Source organism: Marmota marmota, unplaced genomic scaffold, assembly GCF_001458135.2.
Source record: "Marmota marmota marmota unplaced genomic scaffold, marMar, whole genome shotgun sequence".
NCBI lineage: Eukaryota > Metazoa > Chordata > Mammalia > Rodentia > Sciuridae > Marmota > Marmota marmota.
Genome location: NW_025999853.1, coordinates 50,032,002 through 50,040,226, shown reverse-complemented (window position 1 = coordinate 50,040,226; position 8,225 = coordinate 50,032,002).

The window sequence follows — 8,225 nt, the reverse complement described above, 5'->3', positions numbered from 1 at the left end:
TTTGCTTTATCTAGAGTTCATCAAATCCTCCCATGTTCCCCGCAATCCCCATTATGGATCAGCTTCCTCATATCACAGAAAATATTCAGCATTTGGCTTTTTGGGACTGGCTAACTTCACTTAGAGTTGTATTCTCCAATTGTATCCATTTACCTGCAAATGCCATGATTTTTTTCCTCTCTTATTGCTGAGTAATATTCATATATATATATATATATATCACATTTCTTTATCCATTCGTCTCCTGAAGGGCATCTGAGTTGGTTCCACAATTTAGCTATTGTGAATTGTGAATTGTGCTGCTATAAATATTGATGTGGCTGTGTCCCAGTAGTATGCCATTTTTAAATCCTTTGGGTATAGACCAAGGAATGGGATAGCTGGGTCAAATAGTGGTTCCATTCTCAATTTTCTAAGGAATCTCCATACTGCTTTCCATATTGGCTGCACCAATTTGCAGTTCCACCAGCAATGTATGGGTGTGCCTTTTTCCATGCATCCTTGTCAAAACTTACTATTGTTTGCATTTTTTGGATAAAGGTAATATTTATTAACCTCAAAATATTTTTCAGATCATTTTCTTTTTAAATTTAGCACACTAGAATGTGATCACAGAGAGAAAAAATCGGAAAAATTCAAGAGTCCATGAGAAAAAATCAAGACTATTGTGATTCTTTTGATTACCCACTAAAAGAAAATACTAAGAGTATATTTAGTTCTAAACTATCAAAGAAAAATTTGAATGATTTTTTTTTATTTTTGGTGATCACAAAAAAAGCTCAATGGATAACAATAAAAGAAGCAGAATAGGTAGGAAAAATAGAATGTAAAATATAACTCAACATAAAATAAAATATATCAATTATTCCATAAATCAAATAGATTATCTAATTTAAAACAGAGTCAAACTAGAAGGAAAAAAATCTATTCATTTACTTTCTAAAATTCATCAAATATACTAATAGACATAATAAGTCATTTATAAATGAACAAAATAAAAAAGAGACGATTAAAACATTAGAAATGAAGTGGAAAACATTGCCATAGTTATGCTAGAATAGTCATTAACAATATACAAGTTATAAACAAATTTATGTTAAAATGAGAATTTGAATGAAAACTATTTCATAATTTATAGAAATAAACACCTTTTCAGATTCTCAAATATAGAAATAGAATACCCAAATGTCATATACTTATTACAGAAATTAAATATTTTACAAATTTTCACACATGAAAGCTTCAAGCTTAATATCCATCACTACCAGTTTCTAAATATGGGCGAAAAAGCCAATGGTGCTTCACAAACTCTTCCATATGAAATAAATAAAGCTAGAACACTTAATTCTCCCAAACTTTGACATTAAACACTACAACCTAGTAAGGAGAGGATAAAAAAGAACTATTGTTACATCATTGTCAATCAAGTTCCTGCATACAAACCATTAAGCAAAATAGAGAAAGTCTTACCTGTAAAAAATAAAATATACTCCTTTCAGGCATTCATGCTCACTTGGGGAATTTATAATCCATTTATTATTTGAAAAAGTGGTAATATCACATGATAAGAAACTTCACATTAGCTCAAAAATCTTTAAAAAACCCTTGTTAAATATAGACTGTCCACAATAAAAAGGGAAGAAAACAATAAAATATAAAAAGGATATTTCCTTAATCATTTAAAAATTAAAAAGATACCTACAAACACATAAGAGAATACACTATAATTACTATTTCAGTATGGAATAATACTTAATATTTAATAATATATATATTTTGGTGGTATGGGTATTTTATTTTTTATTTTTTTATTCTAATTTGTTATATATGACAGAAGAATGCATTACAATTCATATGAAACATATGGAGCACAATTTTTCATGACTCTGGTTATACCCAAAGTAGAGTCACACCATTCATGTCCTCATACATGTACTTAGGGTATGATGTCCAACTCATTCTACCGTCATTGCTACACCCATTTCCCCTTCTTCCCACTCTAAAAAAAATAAAAGCTAAATAGCTAAAGATAAAAGAAGCAGAATAGGTAGGAAAAATAAAATGTAAAATGTAACATCTTTTCCCTCACACCCCTTTGCCCTATCTACAGTTCATCTAACCCTCCCATGCTCCTCTCCCCAGCCTTGTTAGGAATCAACATCCTTATGTCAGAGAAAACATTCAGCATTTGGTTTTTGGGGATTGGCTAACTTAACTTAGCATTATATTATCCAACACCTTCCATTTACCTGCAAGTATCATGATTTTATTCTCACTTATTGCTGAGTAATATTCCATTGTGTATATATACCACATTTTCTTTATCCATTCATCTACTGAAGGGTATCTAAGTTGGATCCACAATTTAGCTATTGTGAATTGTGCTGCTATAAACGTTGATATGGCTGTGTCCCTGTAGTATGCTCTTTTTAAGTCCTTTGGATATAGACGAAGGAGTGGGATAGCTGGGTTAAATGGTAGTTCTATTCCCAGCTTTCCAAGGAATCTCCATACTGTTTTCCATATTGGCTGCACCAATTTGCAACCCCACCAGCAATGTATGGATGTGACTTTTTCCCCACATCCTGGCAAATACTTATTGTTGTTTGTATTCTTAATATCTGCTATTCTGACAAGAGTGAGATGAAATCTTAGAGTAGTTTTGATTTGCATTTCTCTAATTGCTAGAGATGTTGAACTTTTTTATTTATTGTTGATTGATTATATATCTTCTTCTGAGAAGTGTCTGTTCAGTTCCTTGGGCCATTTATTGTTTGGATTATTTGGGGGTTTTGGTGTTAAGATTTTTGTGTTCTTTATATATCCTAGAGATTAGTGCTCTATCTGCCATGCATATGGTAAAAATTTGTTCTCAAATTGTAGGTTCTCTATTCACCTCACTGATTTTTTTCTGAAAATAGCTTTTTAGATAGAATCTATCCCATTTATTGATTTTTATATTAATTCTTGTGCTATATATAGGAGTCTTATTAAGGAAGTTGAGGTCTAATCCAACATGCTAGAGATTTGGGCCTATTTTTTTTCTAATAGATGCAGTGTCTCTAGTTTAATTCTTAGGTCCTTGATCCACTTTAAGTTGAGTTTTGTGCATGGTGACAGATGGGGGTTTAATTTCATTTTGTTGCATATGGATTTCCAGTTTTCCCACCACCATTTGTTGAAGAGACTACCTTTTCTCCAATGTTCATTTTTGGCACATTTGTCTAGCCTAAGATAACTGTAGTTATGTAGGTTAGTCTCTGTGTCCTCTATTCTGTACCATTGGTCTACAGGTCTGTTTTGGAGCCAATACCATGTTGTTTTTGTTATTATTGCTCTGTGATATAGCTTAAGGTCTGGTATAGTGAGGACACCTGCTTCACTCTTCTTGCTAAGGATTGCTTTAGCTGTTCTCAGTCTCTTATTTTTCCAGATGAATTTCATGACTGCTTTTTCTATTTCTATGAGGAATGTCATTGGGGGTTTGACTGGAATTACATTAAATATGTATAGTGCTTTTGGTAGTATGGTCATTTTGACAATATTAATTCTGCCTATCCAAGAGTAAGGCAGATCTTTCCATCTTCTTAGTTCTTCTTTAATTTCTTTCTTTAGTGTTCTGTAGTTTTTGTTGTAGAGGTCTTTCACCTCTTTTGTTGACTCCCAAGTATTTTTTTTTTTGAGGCCTTTGTAAATGGATAGTTATCCTCATCTCCCTTTGAGAGAATCTGTCACTGATATACAGAAATGTCTTTGATTTATGGGTATTAATTTTGTATCCTGCTACTTTGCTGAATTTACTTACTAGTTCTAGAAGTTTTCTGGTGGAATTTTTTTTTGGTCTTCTAAGTATAGAATCATATCAGTAAATAGTGCTAATTTGAGTTCTTCTTTAACTATTCATATGCCTGTAATTTCTTTCATCTGTCTAATTGCCAGTGTTTTAAGAACTATGTATGTTAAATAGAAGTGGTTAAAGAGGGCATCCCTGTCTTGTTCCAGTTTTTAGAGGGAATGGTTTCAATATTTATCCATTTAGAATGATGCTGACATGGGGCTTAGCATAGATAGCTTTTACAATGTTAAGATATATTCCTGTTATCCCTAGTTTTTCTAGTGTTTTGAACATGAAGGGGTGCTGTATTTTGTCAAATGCTTGTTCTGCATCTGTTGAGATGATCATATGGTTCTGATATTTAAGTCTATTGGTGTAATGAATTTCATTTATTGATTTCCATATGTTGAACCAACCTTGCATCCCTGGGATGAATGCCACTTGATCATTATGCACTATCTTTTTGATATGTTTTTGTATTTGTTGTGCCAGAATTTTATGAAGAATTTTTGCATGTATGATTTTTTGCCAGAATGTTATTGAGAATTTTTGCATGTATGTTCATTAGAGATATTGAACATTTAATTTAATTTAATTTTTCAAAGAACCAACTTTTTGGTTTGTCAAGTTTTTCAATTATATATTTTGTTTCAATTTCATTGATATCAGCTCTGATTTTAATTACTTCCTGTCTTCTACTGCTTTTGGTGTTGATTTGTTCTTTTTTTCCTAGGGCTTCAAGTTGTAAATATTAGGTTATTTATTTATTGTTTTTTTCTTCTTTTAAGGAATGAACTCCCTGCAATGAACTTTCCTCTTAGAACTGCCTTCATAGTGTCCCAGAGTTTTTGATGTTTTATCAGTGTTCTCATTTACCTTGAAGAATTTTTTAATCTCCTACTTGATGTATTTTGCAACTCATTGTTCATTCGGTAGCATATTGTTTAGTCTCCAGGTGTTGGAGTAGCTTTTGTTTATTTTATCATTGATTTCTAATTTCATTCCATTATGATCTTATAAAATGCTGGGTAGTAGCTCTATTTTCTTGTATTTGCTAAGAGTTGCTTTGAGGTATAATATATGGTCTATTTTAGAGAAAGATCCATGTACTGCTGATAAGAAAGTGTATTCTTTCATTGATGGATGAAATATCCTATATATGTCTATTAAATCTAAGTTATTCATTGTTTTATTGAGTTCTATAGTTTCTTTGTTTAGCTTTTGTTTTGAAGGTCTATCCAGTGATGAAAGAGGTGTGTTAAAGTCACCCAGTATTATTGTGCTATGGTTTATTGGACTCTTAAACTTGAGGAGAGTTTGTTTGATGAACATAGATGCCCCATTGTTTGGAACATATATATTTAGAATTGTTATGTGTTGGGATGTGTGGTTCCCTTAAAGCAGCATCCTTTTTGATTGACTTTGGCTTGAAGTCTACTTTATTTGATATAAGAATGAAAATACCTGCTTGTTTCCACAGTCCATGTGAGTGGTATGTTTTTTCTCAACCTTTCACCTACAGTCTATGGATGTCTTTTTCCATGAGATGAGTCTCTTGAAGGTGCATATTTTGGGGTCTTTTTTATTTTTTAATTCAATCTGCCAGTCTGTATCTTTTGATTGGTGAATATAGGCCATTAACATTCAAGGTTGTTATTGAGATATGATTTGTATTCTCTGTCATATTTGTTTATTCTTTATTTGGTTTCTCCTTTAGAGTAATACCTCCCTTTGCTGATTTTCATTGTTGTTTTTCATTTCCTCCTCATGGAATATTTTTGCAGAGGATGTTCTGTAGTGCTGGCTTTCTAGTTGTAAATTCTTTTAACTTTTGTTTATCATGGAAAGTTTTTATTTCATCATCCAATCTAAAGCTTAATTTCTCTGGATATAAGACTCTTTGTTGGCATCCATTTTCTCTCAGAACTTGGTATATGTTGTTTCAGGATCTTCTAGCTTTCAGGGTCTGGGTTGAAAAATCTTCAGATATCCTAATTGGTTCCCCCCTATGTAATCTGATTCCTTTCTCTTTTAAAATTCTCTCCTTAATCTGTATGCTAGACATTTTTATTATAATGTGCCTTGGTATGGACCATTGCAATTTTGTACATTTGATGTCCTATAAGCCACTTGTATTTGATTTTCCAATTCATTCTATATGTTTGGAAATTTTTCTGATATTATTTCATTCAATAGATTGTTCATTCCTTTGGTTTGGAACTCTATGCCTTCCTCTATCCCAATAATTCTTAAATTTGGTCTTTTTATGTTATGCCATGATTCTTGAACATTCTGCTCATTGCTTCCTACCATCTTTACTGTGTAGTCAACATTCTTTTCAAGATTATTTATTTCGCTTCATTGTCCGAGGTCCTGCCTTCCAAGTGATCTAATGTTGGTGATGCTTTCTATTGAGCTTTCAATTTGGTTTATTGTTTCTTTCATTTCAAGGATTTCTGTTTGTTTGTTTTTTGCAGAACCTTTATCTCCTTATTGATATAATCTTTTGCTTCCTGTATTTGCTTATGTAGATCTTTATCATAATGATATTTTGTTGCCTGTATTTTCTCTCTTATATCATCCTTTAATTCATACAACATTTTAACTATGTACATCCTGAAGTCTTTCTCTGTAATTTCTTCTGTGGTGCTAGCCATGGATTCTAGTAATATAATATCTTGATTTGTTTGGGGCACTTTCTTCCCTTGTTTTTTTTCATGTATCTTCTCTTCTAGCACTGTGGATCTGAACCACTACAGTTTTTACCCTGTAGGCTTATAGTGCCCCTGCAAGTTTCCAATACCTCTTCTTTAAGGGAGATAACAATGTGAACAGATCTCAATATAAACAATATACAATCTTAAACCAAGTAGTTGTTATTAAGACATTTACAGTTTTGTCACAATATACAAAAATGGTAAGTTTAGTTATTATCTACATTATAAATGGTAAGTTTGCAATAGGGTCTACAGTTTCTGATGGTGGACAAAAAGCTGGAGGTAGGATGTAAGATGAGATGTTGAGGGGGTAGGAGTTGAGGATGTAGAGTTATTAGATTTTAGAAAGCATGAAAGAGGAATCTAAAGAAGTTGGTTAGTGGCAGGAGAAGAGAGAGAAAGTGATTTTGGGAGACAAGTAAGAGAGAAGACATGTAGGATTCAGTACTATCCACAGTTTCAGGCATTCATTGGAGATCTTGGAATGTATCTCCTGGGGATAACGGAGGTCTACTCTACAGTGGGGGCAGCAATTGCCTTTACTTGAAGAGACCTTTATTCTGGTTGTGGATTTCTATTTCAGTTCAGCATTATTATCCAACAAGCAAATCAAATGCATTGTGTATCATTATTTTATCACACAATATTTCTTATAATCAAGCACAAATCTTTTATAATACATTTGTAGATTTATTGTGTATGTGTGTGTATCAACTGCTAGTTTCATGACTCACAATTCGCCAACCCAAACTCTGCACCTGACACATATTCTCAAAAGGGAGAACATAATGTCTCAGCTTGCCTCAAGTCTACACCTAGTTCTGTCTCCTCTGGTGTCTCAACAGGAAGTGTGTGCTAGGAGGGGGAAAGTCAATCTATGATGTCTACTATGAAATTATTTCTTTGTCTAGCCTCCTCACCCAAGAATTATCCACAAATAAATCTTCCCAAAAATCTACATTGCATTAATTTCTTCTGAAAATTACACTGTTCTTGTTTTGTTATTTCCTCTCTGTTGCCCTTCTCCTACACACCTATTGCCTTGGTGTTGTAGTCAGCTTTTTCACTGCTATGACTAAAGAATCTGATCAGCACAACTGCAGGGAAAGAAAAGTTTATTTGAGGACTCATGGTTTCAGAGGTCTCAGTCCAGAGAAGGCTGGCTCCATTTCTCAGGGCTAGAGGTGAGACTGAACCTCATAGAGGGAGAGAGTGGCAGAGGAAAACAGCTCACATCATAGTGATCAAGAAGCATATAGAGGGGGAAGGAAGATGGCGGCGAGGGGAGTGCATTGCCCCCGTGTGCTGCTTCACTGTGTGGGAGTATGACAAGTCAGGACGGCTAAAGGATATCTTGTTAGGAATTTCCAGCAATAGTGGGGTGCTCCGGAACCTGGAGGAAGGATTTCCATCGCACGAGGATCGGCTACGGGGACTCAAACGCGAGAGGTTTGTCGCACGGAGGGTAACACTGCTTATTCAGCAAACCGCCCCGCGGCTAGAGTCTGCAGCGCGCGCTGGGAAACGAGGAGATAGCAATGCAGGGATACAGCGCTGCAGTTTCTGCCAGCCGTGCAAGCACCGTACTCAGGGCTGAATTCTGGGTTCGAGACGGGGGAAGGAAGCGGTCCATCTCGGTTCTCCACACCGGTCAGACCACAGAGGAGGCCAGC